The sequence below is a fragment of the Canis aureus genome, chromosome 12 (assembly GCF_053574225.1).
Source record: "Canis aureus isolate CA01 chromosome 12, VMU_Caureus_v.1.0, whole genome shotgun sequence".
Taxonomy (NCBI): domain Eukaryota; kingdom Metazoa; phylum Chordata; class Mammalia; order Carnivora; family Canidae; genus Canis; species Canis aureus.
Window position 1 is genome coordinate 37,484,085 of NC_135622.1, and position 16,798 is coordinate 37,500,882.

At 35.8% G+C, this 16,798-nt stretch overlaps 2 long non-coding RNA genes across 11 annotated transcripts in view; one reads left to right on the forward strand and one right to left on the reverse strand.

Moving 5' to 3' along the window:
- Positions 1-16,798, reverse strand: part of LOC144280993 (uncharacterized) — a 276,878-nt gene that overhangs the window by 4,822 nt on the left and 255,258 nt on the right. For 7 of the 10 annotated variants that reach the window (XR_013349453.1, XR_013349454.1, XR_013349455.1 and 4 more), the window contains one exon: positions 10,818-10,971. This is a non-coding gene — a long non-coding RNA (uncharacterized LOC144280993). Of the gene's footprint in view, positions 1-7,768; positions 8,210-10,817; positions 10,972-16,798 lie in introns of those variants that run through there. The other 3 variants (XR_013349445.1, XR_013349450.1, XR_013349449.1) reach the window with 2 other exon arrangements.
- The window catches only part of LOC144280994 (uncharacterized), a 37,289-nt gene continuing 33,788 nt past the window's right edge, over positions 13,298-16,798 (forward strand). The window contains exon 1 of the long non-coding RNA XR_013349456.1: positions 13,298-13,467. This is a non-coding gene — a long non-coding RNA (uncharacterized LOC144280994). The remainder of the gene's footprint in view (positions 13,468-16,798) is intronic.

Consider the following 16,798-nt stretch of genomic DNA (forward strand, 5'->3'; position numbering starts at 1 on the left):
AGAAGGATTTTTTTCCTTAAAATATTAGGTTTTTAAAAAAATAAATTCAACTTAATGAACCATTAGGGAAACACTAATGTTTTGTAAATGACTTGTAAACAGAAAGCATTTGAAGTAGATTTTTAATCCAGCCAAAAAGTCATAAGAAGAACAAAGAAAAAAATTCAATGAAGAATTAAATTGAAAATTGTGTGTGAAAGTTAAAGAAATTGGGAATGCATATTACAATTTTTTTGGTATCTCCAAGGGAGCATATTCTTGATTTTTGAGACTTGGAAGATTCCAGATAGCATATCTGAATAAACTATAAACTTATCCATCAAACTCATATTCAAAATTATGGGCAGATTGGACCTACTTTCCCATTTTAACGCTTGCGCCTCATACATTCTAGGTTTATAGGATTAAAATTAAAAATGCCCCAAATGGAAACACATGATTTGGTTGCCATCTGATGTATCAGTGGCATCAGGATAGAGCAGGAAAAGACTGAGAAGTTGGTTGGAACCCTCAGTCGAGGGTGCCTATGACTGACTCCAGAGAAATTGCTATGGCGATAGGAAAAGGAAAGAATGGGGAGGCCTGGGTGGCTCAGTGACTGAGCTCCTGTCTTTGGCTCACCACACGATCCCAGGGTCCTAGGATCCAGTCCCACATCAGGCTCCGCACAGGGAGCTTGCTTTTCACTCTGCCTATGTCTCTGCCTCTCTCTCTGTGTCTCTTGTGAATAAATAAATAAAATCTTTTTTAAAAGGACAAAGGAGAGAATGGGTGAGATTATGAAGTTTCTCACACATTTTTGTGTAGGAGTGCCAGTCCATCAATGGAGATCACATACTGGCTAAGAGGTCACTGGGTTTGGGGATCAGAGAAATCTGGATTCAAACCCTGGCTCTTTACTCTCTAGTTTTGTACCTTTGTGTATTAGTTAAGCTCTCCTTAAAATTTAGCCATGTTTGGTGCGTTTATTATTATTTTGCAATTTTTAAGCTTTTTTTAAATTGAAGTGTAGGTGACACACAATGTTACTTTAACTTTAGGTGTGCAACATAGTGATTGGACAACTCTACCTTATGCTATGCTTACCCTCAAATGTAGCTACCTTCTGGCACCATACAACACTACTAAAACACCATTGACTGTGCTCATTTCCTTTCATTTCCCTTGACTTACTCATTCCATAACTGAAAGCCTGTACCTTCCACTCCCCTCACCCATTCTGCCAATCTCCCTACCTCCATCCCCTCTGGCACCCACCAGTTTGTTTGCCACATTTATGGGCTTGTCTCTGCTTTGCTTATTCTTTTTTTTTTTTTTTTAATTCCACATATAAGTGAAATTGTATGGTATTTTCCTTTCTCTTTCTGAATTATTTCATTCAGCATAATACTTTCTAGGTCCATCCCTGTTGTCCCAAATCGTAAAATTTCATTTTTTTATGGCTTGTAACATCCATTGTGTATGCATGCCACAACTTCCTTATCCATTCATCAGTTGATGGACACTTGAATTGTTTCCATGTCTTAGCTATTGTAAATAATGCTGCAATAAACATAGGGGTACATGCACCTTTTCAAATGAGTGTTTTTATTTTTGTCAAGTAAGTACCTACAGTGGAATTACTGGCTCATACAGTAATTCTGTTTTTAATTTTTTGAGAAACTTTCATATTGTTTTCCATAGTGATCACACCAACTTATATTCCTACTAATAGTGTACAGGATTCCTTTTACTCCACATCCTTGCCAAAGCTTGGTATTTCTCGTTTTTTGGATTCTAGCCATTCTGATATCTCACTGCGGTTTTAATTTGCATTTCCCTGATGATTAGTAATGTTGACATCTTTTCATGTCTCTGTTGGCCATCTGTATTCTGTATGTCTTCTTTGAAAAATCTATTCAGGTCTTCTGCACATTTTTTCCTCAAGTTATTTTGGCTTTTGTGGTGTTGAGTTGTATAAGTTCTTTATGTATTTTGGATACTAACCTTTTATTGGATACATCTTTTACTAATATCTTCTCCCGTCCAGTAGTCACCTTTTTGTTTTGTTGATGGTTTTCTTTTTTTTTTTTTTTTCATTTTTCTTTTGATATAGTCCCAAATATTTACTTTTGCTTTTGTTTTGCTTGCCTAAGGAGACATATCTAGAAAAAATGTTGCTAAAACCAATGTTTAAGAGATCACTATGTTTTCTTCTAGGATTTATATAGTTTAGATCTCACATTTAGGTCTTTAATTCATTTTGAGTTTTTTTTCTCTTTACTTTTTGCATATGGTGTACAAGAGTAGTACAGTTTCATTTTTTTTTTGCATGTAATTGTCTGGTTTTCCCAGCACCATTTACAGAGGAGACTATTTTTCTCCTATTGTATATTCCTGCCTTCTTTACCATAGACTAATTGACCATATAAGTGTAGGTTTATTATGGAATTCTCTATTCTGTTCTATTGATTTATGTGTATATTTTTCTGCCAGCACCATACTATTTTGACAAAACTTTGTAGCTTATCTAGAAATCTTGGGTTGTGATACCTCCAGCTTTGTTTTTTATCAAGATTGCTTTGGCTATTTGGAGTTTTTGTGGTTTCATACCAATATTAACATTTGTTCTACCTCTGTGAGAAATTACCCACATATATATATCTTGGATATATCCATATATCCAAAATATCCATATTTTGATAAAGATTGCATTGAATCTGTAGATTGTTTTAGGTAGTATGGAAATTTAACAATATTCTTCCAATTCATGAGCATGATAGGTCTCTCCATTTGTGGCATCATTTTTTTAAAGATTTTATTTATTTATTTATTTATTTATTTACTTATTTATTTATTTATTTATGAGAGACAGAGACAGAGAGAGAGAGAGAGAGGCAGAGACACAGGCAGAGGGAGAAGCAGGCTCCATGCAGGGAGCCTGACATGTGACTCGATCCTGGGTCTCCAAGATCACACACTGTGCTGAAGGCGGTGCTAAACCGCTGAGCCACCCGGGCTGCCCATTTGTGGCATCTTTAATTCCTTTAATCTTTAATTCCTTTAATCTTTAATTCACCTCATTAGTTAAGTTTATTTCTAAGTATTTTATTCGTTGTGGTAAAATTATAAATGAAATTGTTTTCTTAATTTTTATGTTCCTTCATTATTAGTGTATAGAAACCCAAGTGATTTCTGTATATTTTGCATCCTACAACTTTACTGAGCTTATTTATTTTAATAGATTTTTGGTGAAGTTTTAGTGTTTTCTACGTATAGTATCATGTCATCTGCAAATAGTGGTGTTTTTACTTCTTTTTTGACAATGTGGTTGCATTTTATTTCTTTTTCTTAGCTGATGCTAGTGAGAGTGGACACCCTTGCCCTTTTCTTATTCATAGAGGAAAAGCTCTCAGCTTTTCACCCATGTTAGCTGTGGGTTTTCATATATGGCCTTTATTATGTTGAGGTATGTTCCCACTAACGTCACTTTGTTGAGAGTTTTTATCATGAATGGATGTTAAATTCTGCCAAATAGTTTTTTTGCATCTTTTGAAATGATACAATTTTTACCCTCATTTTGCTAATGTGGTGTATCAGATCGACAATTTGTGAATATTAACCCATCATACATGTCCAGAATAAATCCTACTTGATCATGGTGAATGATCCTTTTAATGATTTTTGAAATGTGGTTTGCTAGTATTTTGTTGGTAAATTTTGCATCTATGTTCATCAAGGTTATTAACCTGTAGTTTTCTTTTGTAGTATCTTTATCTGGTTTGGGGATCAGGGTAGTGCTGGAATTGTTGGATTTGTAGAATGATCTTGGAAGTATTCCTTTTTTTTTTTAAATAATAAATTTATTTTTTATTCCTAACCTTCCTTCCTTTCTTTCTTTCTTTCTTTCTTTCTTTCTTTCTTTCTTTCTTTCTTTCTTTCTTTCTTTCTTCCTTCCTTCCTTCCTTCCTTCCTTCCTTCCTTCCTTTCTCTTTCTTTCTTTCTTTCTTTTCTTTTTTTTCTTTCTTTCTTTTCTTTTCTTTTTTTTCTTTTGAAAATTTTGAAGACAACAGGTATTTACTCTTCTTTAAATGTTTGATAGAATTCACCTGTGAAGCCATCTGGTCCTAAACTTTTTTGCGTGTGGAGTTTTTTGATTACTCTTTCAATTTCATTGCAGTAGTTGGTCTATTCAAATTTTCTATTTCTTTCCACTTCAGTTCTGGTAGGTTATTTGTTTCTGGAATTTATCCATTTCTTATAGATTGTCTATTTTGTTAACATATAACTTTTCATAATATTTTGTTCTAATCCTTTGTATTTCTGTTCTGTGAGTAGTTATTTCTCTTTCATTTCTGATTTTATTTGAGCCCACTTTTTTTTTTTAATGAGTCTGGCTAAAGGTTTATCAATTTTTTCAACCTTTCAAAGAATCAGCTCTTGGTTTTATTGATTTATTGATCTATTCTATTGTCTTTTTTTGTTTGTTTTAAGTTTCTATGTCATTTATTTCTCTCTAACCTTCGTTATTCCCTTATATTGGCTTTAAGCTTCATTTATTGCTCTTTTTCTAGAGTTAGGTATGTTAATTTGTTTGAGATTTTTTTTTTTTTTTGCTTCTTGAGGTAGACCTATATTGCTATAAACTTCCCTCTTAGAACCATCTCAAAGATTTTGAACTGTTATGTTTTCATTTTCATTTCTAGCCATGTAATTTTTTTAAGAATATTTTATTTATTTGAGAAAGAGTACATAAGCGGGAGGAATAGCAGAGGGAAAGAGGCAAGCAGGCTCCTTGCTGAGCACAAAGCCCTACATGGGGCTCGATTTCACAACCCTGAGATCATGACCTGAGCAGGAATTAAGAGTCAGATGTTTAACTGCCTGAGCTACCCGAATGCCTCTCTCCATGTAATTTTTTTATTTCTTTCATATCTTGGCTGACCCATTCTTCTTTTTTTTTTTTTTTTCACTATCCTCCATGTATTTATGCTCTTTCAAGATTTTTTCTTGTGGTTGATTTCTAGTTTCATGATCAGAAAAAATCCATGCTATGACTTCAATCTTCTTAAATTTGTTGAGACTTATTTTGTGGCGTAAGATGTGATCTACTCTGGAGAATGTTCCATGTGCACTTGAAAAGAATGTGTATTCTACTATTTTAGGATGGAATGTTCTGAATATACTCGCTAAATCTGTCTAGTCCAGTGTGTCATTCAAAGTCACTATTTCCAGTTGATTTTCTGTTTGAATGATCTGTCCACTGATGGAAGTGGGTTGTTAAAGCTTCCTACTATTACTGCATTACTATCAATTAGTTCCTTTATGTTTGTTATTGTTTTATGCATTTGGGTGCTTTCATGTTGGGTGCATATTTACAATTGTTTTATCTTCTTGTTGGATTGTCATTTTTGTTATTATATACTGCCCTTCTTTGTCTCGTGTTACAGTCTTTTTTTTAAAGCCTACTTGTCTGATGTATAGGTATTGCTACCCAGCCTTTCTTTTCACATCCATTTGCATAATAAGTGTTTCTCCAACCCCTCACTTTCAATCTGCATGTGTCTTTGGGTCTCAAATGAGCCTCTTGTAAGCAGCGAACAAATAGGTCTTGTTTTTTAATCCACTCTGTCACTCTATGTGTCTTTTAATTGGAGCATTTACTCCATTTACTTCAAAGTGATTATTGATAGCTATGCATTTGCCATTTTTTAAAACTTGTTTTATAGTTGTATGTGTTGTTCTCCTCTCTTACCTTCTTCCCTTGCTCACTTCTCTCATGATAAGTTGGCTTTCTTTAGTGATATACTGGGATTCCTTTCTCTTCATTTTTGCGTATCTATTACTGATTTTTGATTTGTGATTACCACTAGGTTTGTACATAACATCTTGTGCTTTGTTAAAAGGATATTCCTCTGTCCTCATTTTGCTTGACTTTCTGTGTTTATTTCTATGAATTAGGCATAACAGCTGCTTCTAAACTTGAAGAAATATTTTGTTGACTGTTTCTTTTGCTATGCAGAAGTTTTTATCTTAATTAAGTCCCAATAGTTCATTTTTGCTTTTGTTTCCCTCGCCTTCATGGATGTATCTTGCAAGAAGTTGTTGTGGCCAAGTTCAAAAAGGGTGTTGCCTGTGTTCTCCTCGAGGATTTTGATGGATTCTTGTCTCATATTTAGATCTTTCATTCATTTTGAGTTTATCTTTGTGTATGGTGTAAGAGAATGGTCCAGTTTCATTCTTTTGCACGTGACTGTCCAATTTTCCCAGCACCATTTATTGAAGAGACTGTCCTTTTTCCAGTGGGTAGTCTTTCCTGCTTTGTCAAATATTAGTTGACCATAGAGTTGAGGACCCATTTCTGGGTTCTCTATTCTGTTCCATTGATCTATGTGTCTGTTTTTGTGCCAGTACCACACTGTCTTGATGATCACAGTACAACCCGAAATCTGGCATTGTGATGCCCCCAGCTATGGTTTTCTTTTTTAATATCCCCCTGGCTGGCTATTCAGGGTCTTCTCTGATTCCAAACAAATCTTAAGATGATTTGTTCCAACTCTCTGAAGAAAGCCCATGGTATTTTGATAGAGATTGCAATAAATGTGTAAATTGCCGTGGGTAGCATAGACATTTTCACAATATTAATTCTTCTAATCCATGAGCACGGAATGTTTTTCCATCTATTTTTGTCTTCCTCTATTTCTTTCAGAAGTGTTCTGTAGTCTTTTGGGTATAGATCCTTTACCTCTTTGGTTAAGTTTATTCCTAGGTATCTTATGCCTTTGGGTGCAATTGTAAATGGGATTGACTCCTTAATTTCTCTTCCTTCAGTCTCATTGTTAGTGTATAGAAATGCCACTGATTTCTGGGCATTGATTTTGCATCCTGTCACACTGCCAAATTGCTGTATGAGTTCTAGCAATCTTAGGGTGGAGTCCTTTGGGTTTTCTATGTACAGTATCCTGTCATCTGTGAAGAGGGCGAGTTTGGCTTCTTCTTTGCCAATTTGAATGCCTTATTTCTTTTTGTTGTCTTATTGCTGAGGCTAGGACTTCTAGTGCTATGTTGAATAGCAGTGGTGAGACTGGACATCCGTGTTGTGTTCCTTCCTAATCTAGGGGAAAGGCTCTCACTGTTTCCCCATTGAGAATGATATTTGCTGTGGGCTTTTATAGATGGCTTTTAAGATGCTGAGGAATGTTTCCTCTATCCCTACACTTTGAAGAGTTTTGATCAAGAATGGATGCTGTATTTTGTCAAATGCTTTCTCTGCATCTAATGAGAGGATCATAAGGCTCTTGTTTTTTTTCTATTGATATGATCTATCACATTGATTGCTTTATGAGTGTTGAACCAGCCTTGCATCTTGGGGAGAAATCTCACTTGGTCATGGTGAATAATCTTCTTAATATACTGTTGGATCCTATTGGCTAGTATCTTGTTGAGAATTTTTGCATCCATGTTCATCAGGGATATTGGTCTATAATTCTCTGTCTGGTTTTGGAATTAAGGTGATGCTGGCTTCATAGAACGAGTTTGGAAGTATTTTGTCCTTTTCTATCTTTTGGAACAGCTTTAGTAGAATAGGTATGGTTTCTTCTTTAAACGTTTGATAGAATTCCCCAGGGAAGCAATCTGGCCCTGGACTTTTGTGTCTTGGGAGGTTTTTGATGACTGCTACAATTTCCTCCCTGGTTATTGGCCTGTTCAGGTTTTCTATTTCTTCCTGTTCCAGTTTTGGTAGTTTGTGGTTTTCCAGAAATGCGTTTTTTTTTTCACACTCTTACGATTACTTTATTGAAATTTTATAAAAACTCAGCCAAGTAGAAGAAAAAGGTACAACCCAAGAGTACAGTTCTCTTTGGTGCTTTTATTCTCCTTGCCCCTGTGGCACTGATGTTGACAGCCCCTTGCTCTCCACTAACCAGGCAGCATGGAAATATTCTTAAAGTGAGTTCATATGGATTTCAAGCTGGGGCCAGATCTCGCATTTCCTGAGGCTTCTCAGGCAGGCAAGTTATTGACTATGGAATACCTCTCTGTCAGAGGTAAAAGCTCAGTTTATTCAATCTCTAGAAAAGTTGCAATCTTCCCCTGGTCGGACACATTTCTTCTAGATTGCCTAATTTATTGGCGTATAGCTGCTCATAATATTGTTTTAAAACCATTTGTATTTCCTTGGTATTGGTTGTAATCTCTCTTTTTCATTCGTGATTTACTGAAAGACAACCTACGGAATGGAAGAAGGTATTTGCAAATGACATATCAGATAAAGGGTTAGTTTCCAAGATCTATAAATAACTTATTATAGTCATCAGCAAAGAAACAAACAATCCAATCATGAAACGGGCAAAAGCCATGAACAGAAATTTCACCAAAGATGACATACACATCGCCAACAAGCTCATGAGAAAATGTTTTGCATCACTTGCCATCAGGGAAATACAAATCAAAACCACAATGAGATACCACCTCACACCAGTGAGAATGGGAAAAATTAACAAGGCAGGAAAACACAAATATTGGAGAGGATGTGGAGAAAGGGGAACCCTCTTGCACTGTTGGTGGGAATGAGAACTGGTGCAGCCACCCTGGAAAATTATGTGGAGGTTCCTCAAAGAATTAAAAATAGAACTGCCCTACAGCCCAGCAATTGCACTGCTGGGGATTTACCCCAAAGATACAGACGCAGTGAAATGGCAGGACACCTGCACCCCAATGTTTATAGCAGCAATGTCCACAACAGCCAAAATGTGGAAGGAGCCTCAGTGTCCACTGAAAGATGAATGGATAAAGAAGCTGTGGTATATGCATATAATGGAATATTACTCAGCCATCAAAAGAGATGAATACCCACCATTTACTTCAACATGGATAGAACTGGATGGTATTATACTGAGTTAAGTAAGTCATTCGGAGAAAGACAAACATATGGTTTCATTCATTCAGGGAATATAAAAAATAGTGAAAGGGATTATAGGGGAAAGGAGAGAAAATGAGTGGGAAAAATCAGAGAGGGAGACAGAACATGAGAGTCTCCTAACTCTGAGAAATGAACAAGGGGTAGTGGAAGGGGAGGTGGGTGGGGGGTTGGGGTGACTGGGTGACGGGTACTGAGGGGGGCACTTGATGGGATGAGCACTGGGTGTTATGCTATGTTGGCAAATTGAACTCCAATAAAAAAATATACAAAAATAAATAAATAAATAAACTTGAAGAAATGTATTTGTCTATGGTCATTCCCTGTTAGATTGTGTGTACCTGGTGACTTTGGCTGGCTTGATCTGTGGCTGGAGTGGATTGAGGGTCCCAGGGCTCTCTGTGCAGATAGGACCCTGGTAGAGTAGCTGGAAATGAGGCTGATGTGCTCCAACTGGGGGGGAGGGGGTACTCTGACAGGGTTGCCAGAACCAAAACAGGAATGAGCCAGAAGGTCCCAGAGCAGTATGTGCTGGAATTGTCCTAACATGCCGTCTGGAGTCCAAGTGGCATGGGCCAGAGTGTTCTGGGTTGCTTTGTACCTATGTCACCTTGGCACAATGCCTGGAGTTCTGGTGAGCACTGACTGGGGGTGTACCAGTGTGCACTGCTCTAGGGATGTCTTAGTGGAAAGGCTTGGGCCGGTGTGAACTAAGGGCCTGGGATTCAGGTAAGTGGTAGGCCAGCTAGGATGCCTGGATCCTGCTCCCATTCATGCTATTAAGGTAAAGTAGAAACAAATTGTGGTATTCACCAGCTCCTCTGACCCAGAGAAAGTTACAACAGCTCCCTTAACATTTAGCAGGGTTCTAGGGTTGACTCCTTTATAGTCTAGTTGCTCTTATAAATTGGCTTTTTCTTCCTGTGCCCAGGGCATCCTAGGCTAGTGTGAGCTAGAGGCCCAGGACTCATGGAGGCAGCAGGCCAGCTATGGCATTCACACCTTGCTCCTGCCAGTTCTATCAAGGTGGAAGGAGGAAACTGTGGTATTTGCCAGCCAGCTCCTCTGATATGGAGAGAGTGCCAGCAACTCCTTTGCTGCTTGTCAGAGTTCTAGGCCTGGTTCCTATACATTCTAGTTACCCTTCTAAACAGTGGCTTTCTTTCTGTGCCTCAAAGCAGACAAATCTGCTCTCAACCTCTCAGTACTATTGTTTCCCTCTGTGATGTTGGATGTGGGGATTCCCCGAATTACTGTGTCTCTGTCTCTTTTGCTTTTCTCTATGTGGTCTCTTTATCATTTGTTGTGCACAAGCTAGTCAGTCTGTCACTGGTTCTTCTTCAGAAGGAATTGCTCTAAGAATAGGTATAGATTTGGTATATTCATGGAGGAGGGGAGTTCTTGGGCCAAAACTGGATCATGTCCTGTTTCTCCACTTCACATGGCTCTTGGGAAAGTCATCACACATACTGAGTTTCCTCATGTATAAAATATAGATAATGTTTCCCATTCTAATATATTTTGAGAAATTTTGTGGGTTTTTTTAATTGTGTCTTACAGTTCAAGTTTGTAGATTTCAATAAGCAACAATTTTTAAAGATGTGGTAATGTTCCAGTTAATATTTATCTGTCTTTCATGGCCCCACACACTGCATCTGCATCTTTAAATCCATAAATAAGTTTCCTTAAGTATCATACTTTCCTGGTCTTTCAAGCTTAATGATAAGGGGGAAGCACAAGAAAAATTTCAGTAGAATACAGTTTTTATTTTGTAAACACTAATGTATTAAATTTGCTATACATTGAAGCCAATAATATATAGTATTATTTGAATTGTATATATGAATTGGATGTTATAACTAGTTGATTTTTTTTCATTGTGTTAGAGGTATTTTACTGAACAAGGCCAAATGGTTACCTCAGTATTACAGCCAATATAGTCCAATGGACCATTTCTCCCCAAGTCTGTGTTGTACTTTATTATGTGAAGTCTGCGTTTCTGTGACTCTTAAATCTGTTGATGAGGTGGGACGAGTGCACTTGCTTTCTGTGGCAATAAAGATTTTCTGTGCCTCACAAAAAAAGAAAAAAAAAAGATAATGTTTCCCACTTCTTAGAGCTGTTGTGAGAAAATATATGTAAATCCCTTAATAAAATACCAACACATGGTAATTGCTCAATAAATGTTAAGGATTATTGCTTATTACTATTATTATTAGTAGTAGTAGTAGTATTATGCCCTGAGAAACTTGGATTGTAACTCATAGAAGTGGGCGGGTTACTATTCATACTATTAATTAAATAAAATGTCATAATCCTGCCATAATTTCAATGTACAGGAAGCCTATTCAAGGAGAGGGGTTGATTGAGCCACTGAAGTAAAATTCCAACAGAATTTTACTTGTTTATAATGTAGTTTGAAAGAAATCTTGACTCAAATTCTGCAGTGCAGAGGGAGGATGACAAAGGATTATAAAGATGTCCTGATGGTGCTTATGAATTCTATACATTATCTACTTCTTACTTACCTCTCAAAAGCCTCTTTGCTAAAGATAAGTGTCATTATGTATGCAAATTAGAGAAACTGCCATGAAAAATAATTCTTATTCTGCTCATAGTCTTAAGTGCTTTTAATAAATGAATCATTTGAAGTATTCACAAAGGCCTACTTTAAAGAAAAAAAAAAACATATGAAAACAATATAAAGAGAAAAAGTTACATACCTAGTAATTAAAGTCTTACTTTCTTAATACTCCCTTTGACTGAAATCAAAGCATTACTCAAAATGATAAAGAGGTATTACTGTGAGCTAAATTTTTGAAATGTAAAACTGTATTTTCTGTTCATTTTTGTTTTGTGTAATACTACTGAATGAATGCATTGCTTGTGTCCAAATACACGTCTGAAACAAGGCCTTTTCTTGGTTTATATCCCATTGAGAGAATTGCAGCCTCATTTTCTCTTTCACATTATTTAATATTTGGCTGCAGCCACTCTTCGGCAGTAGGTAGGGTATTTGATAATCCTTCTGTGTTGCATAAACATTTTTACTTCAAAGAGATTGCCTGTCCGTATCCCACTGGAATTATTTCAAGCCAGATGTCTAATTCTGTCCAACATCTTTAATGTTTTCAAAATCATCTTGGGTGTTGTTAATGGAGTATCATTAGGTACAATTTGAAACTTTTTAATGGGCGGTACATGCATTCAGACATTTGTGCAACATGTGCTCTTGCTTCTTAAATCTTTGGGGTATTTTCTTTTATATACCATTCTTCTAACATCTTATTTTCTCTGCCAGGTGACTTAATTATGTAGTCATGGTAAATATTATCTTTTAATTTGACAAATATTTATTAAAACTACAATAGGATCCAAATATTGTACAAATCACTGGGATGAGATGGGAAGCCTGCATCACAGAAGCTATGGTCCATTTAGGAGGGAAAGAGAAATAGAGAAATTTAGAAACAAATTTTAGTGTGCCATGAAAGCCCAGATCTGGGACCTCTTAATATTGTTTGATGAGAGAAGGAGCATTTTGATCAAGGCCTCAACTTCCCAGAAGCATGAGGAAAATAACCTCCCAAAAGAGGCATACTTAAGTAAAGATACATGTGGATATGGTTTGTTCCAAAAACAAAGTAATTCTACACTAACCAAAGGAAGTTTGGGAGAGAACAACGTGTACGATGATAATAGAGCTGGCTTTCTCCTACAAAACCAGGAAACTATTAAAATAGTAAAACTGGGTGGAGCATGGTCAGATTTATATTTGAGAAAAATCTGAAGATCATGTGTTGGACAGATTATATGGGAGATAAACTTAAGTAGCCATGGCATTTAGGAAGTACTTGAGTCACTACCCATGAAGGATTGAACTAATACTAGAAATGGAGACAAGAAAAATAATTCAAGCATGTAATAATCAGAAGCATTGCAGTTTGAAATCTAACACCTCAAAAGGGCTCAATGAATGCCTTTTAAATGAAAGAACAAAAAATTAATGCATTAAAATTGATTTCACATATAAAATTCAGAACACTGAAAATGATGGGATCATTTCACACTTGTATATATTATTTTTTTCACTTTTTTCTCTGTATTGAAAGCAGGGATATTTCAAACCACACACAAAGGATTCCTATTTGTATATTTGTGACGGATTGGTGCATTTTCTGTTTTAAATGTCCATATTTAAGGAAAGGTCTCTCCAGATACCTCAGGATCATGTTATTTGGCTGGATTAGTAGTGGGCACAGGGTTTAAGTCTTCCCTTTCACTGCTGACCCCAAATATTCCAATTCAGTGAAGTTCTGAGAACATGTTTATATTCCAGGTTCAGGTCATAATATATGAACAGCATTCCATAGATTCCTCATTACCAAATGAAAACATATCAAGAAACTGCATTAAACCAGAATCTCTAGCCATTTTTAGCATATGTCTTCAAGAATGAGGACTGCCTCACTCTACTACCAAATCACCTCAACACTGCTCTTCTTTTAGTTTTCTTCACAGCTCTTCTTACCTTCAGAGATAGAATATCACTTATTTTTCAATTTCAGGTAATTTAATTTCAATATAATACTTCTATCTAACCTACAGACCATTTCTTAGTTACCTCAATAATATCCTTTATAGTATTTGTTTTCCAGTTCAAGATAGATCCAGGAACTCATATTGCATTATATAATATATTTTAGTCTTCTTTAATCTGGAAATTATTCTTAGTCTTTATTTTTCATAACGTTGATATATTTCAAGAATAAGGGCAGTATTTTAGTGTGTCTCCCTCAATTAGAATTGGTCTTTAAGGTGTCACATTCCAAATACATGATATACATTGATACTTCATAAAGGGATTATCTAGTTTCTGCACAGTATAGTTTATATGCATTAATATAATTTAACTGTAGAAATTTTTATTAATTCTAAGACTGTTTCAATATCCTGCCCTCATCAAACCTGATCATCCTCCAGGATGCTAACTTTAATGAATAATTATTCCTGCATCAGTTTTTACTATGATAATTGTAAAACTGTAATTTTCTACATTATTTCTTTCATATTAGTTGACATTTCATCATAAGAAAGCTTTCCCTCACCTCATCTGTCTGCCTGACTATCATTTATCATAATATCTATCAATCTGAATATCTCTCAATGTGGATTCATGGATTCTTATTATGCCTTAATATGGATATTCAAATCTGTTAACTCTTCCTTGTAAATCACAACTTTAAGCAATAAAAAGCATTCTTTATCTCACTGAATGTTTTCATTTTTTTTTTTTTTCCTTTTTGGCTTACTTTTCCTTAGTCTATCTGGTTGCTTACTTTCAGTTTCCCAGCATACTTTTAACTATCTCTTAATTTTGTAGCCTTTTGACTCAATTGGCTTTAGACATGCCATATACATGGTTAGGTTTTTCTAACAGTTTAGAAATCCTTTTCTTTAGTCAGTTAAGCTCATTCATAATTACTGCTATGTCTGATATGCTTTGTCTCAAATCTATCGCTTTATATCATACTTACTCTGCATATTATATTTACTTTGTTTCTCCTCACTGTTATGTGTTTGCTTGGGTATTTAGGAAAGTTTGTACATTTTATTTAATTTTTTAAAGACTTATTTATTTTTTGGAGAGAGAGATGGGAGGGGGAGGGCAGAGGGAGTGATAAAGAGAATCTCCAGCAGAAATCCCTGCTGAGCCTGGAGCCAAAAACAGTGCTTGGCACATGACCCTGAAATCATGATTTGAGCCAAAATCAAGAGTCAGAAGATGGGGTGCCTGAGTGGCTGTCAGGTCAAGTTAAGGCACATGGCTCATGTGCCTTTGACCACAGTCAAAGGGTTCTGGGATCAAGCCTCACGTCAGGATCTCTGCTCAGTAGGGAGTTTGCTTCTCCCTCTACCTCTTCACCAACCTCCCACCCTTGTGCTCTCTGTCAGATAAGTAAGTGAATTCTTTTTTTTTTTTAAGAGTCAGATGCTTAACTGACTAAGAAACTCAGGTGCCTCTGAAAATTTGTACATTTTAAAATAGCAATTACTTTTGGGTTTATTTAAAGATTTTATTTATTTATTTCACAGAGATGGAGCACAAGAAGGGGGAGTGACAGGCAGAGGGAGAGGGAGAAGCAAGCTCCACTGAGCAGGGAGCCAGACCCCAGGACCCTGAGATCATGAACTGAGCAGAAGAAGGCAGACACGTAACTGACTGAGCCACTCAGGGGCCTTAAAATAGGAAATATTTTTGTAGTCATACCTTTTATAGTGCCCTTAATACCCATTTTAAATGTGATCTTTTTTCTATATGCATTGCCAGTTTTAAATGGCATTATTTGGATCAAGCCCCGTTTCTGGCTTCGAACTCAGAGGAATCTGCTTGAGATTTTTTCTTCCTCTATCTCTCCCCCTCCCATCTTTCTCTTGCTCTCAAAATAAGTAAATAAATACATAAATAAATGGCATTCTTTAATATTCAACCCTTACATAAAAATTAATAAAAGTAGAAACAAACGTATTTCTACTTAACCCTTTTTCTCCTGCTTCTTAGTTGCATTCTTCCTACCTTTCAGAAATATATGTTTATATATTATTCATCCACCATGTCCTTGATCCTTTTTAAGTCTTACATCTAAAATTAAACATGTTACATACTTAACACTTGTTGAGTTTTCCAGGGTGGAGCTCATCCTTAAACAGACTTCTTCAGAAGATTTCATACTTTTGATACTTGAGGAACAGTATGGCTAGAGTAACATCATTGACTCACACTATATTTTCTTGAGTTTTTTGAAACTTTCTCTACCGTCAACCTTGCTAGAGTTGATGTGCCCTTGAAATTTTTGGTGTCCATCTTGCTTTCTTATTCCTACAAATAATTTACTCATTTTTCTGTTAGGCACAAAAAATATTTGTCTTTAAAGCCTGTAATTTTACCTTAGTATATCATGGAGTGCTTGCTCTGATCTAAGTTTTTCCAGGGGACACAGAGTCCTTTCAATATATTGATTTGGGCATTTGGCTTTTGTTTGAAAAATTTTAAACTATTGTTCTATTAGTTCCATTGTTTTTTTATTCTTCTTAATGGATTTCAGTTATATTTTCTTTGTATGCCTTCTATTTTAACCACATTTTTCCTAGCTTTTTTTTGTCATGTTTATATTCCTTGTTATTTTCCTGCTTTCTTTTTAATGTCCCTCTTAGAGTTATCTTATTTCTAATACTTATTATTTTTTTCTTTAATTTCTTTCCTGAATTCTCTCAACTCTCATTGAACTTCACCTTGTTTGGTATTTGTATATTTTTATTCTTAATTATTGAATTCAGAGTCTATACTTTTTAAGGTACCTGATTGTGTAAGACTACTTAATTTATTTGAGACTGTTTTGTTCTCCTTTTGACCGGATACATAGGAAACTTTCTAACAGATGAACCATCTTCTGTTTTCTTTGTTGAGTGGTTTAATATGGAAGTGCTCTGATTTTGCTTTTGTATTTTGAGGCATTTGCGGACAGGGTATTTACAGTGTTCTCTTATGCCAGTATAGTGATGTGTAGTTTCACTACCGGTTGGTATTGATGATGCAGAAGGAGGGTAGACTGGCTTATTTCATGGCTCTATGATGTTTTTGCAGGACTTATAGTTTCTTCTCTTACTTTTTTTTTTTTCATCCCCCATTACTACCAAGTAGAGACAGGTTACCCCTTCTTTCCCAATAGTAATGATCAGGCCAGTGTGAGGAACTATACAAGTCCCTAATTTGTGTTTAGTGTTTTGGCACCTAGTGTTGGATTTTCTCTTTCTGGGATTGATTTTTATTTTTTTCCTGAACTTTGCCTTCTTCTCTTCACTAGCTGTGCTCCATTCAGACTCTTCCCTCTTTGCATT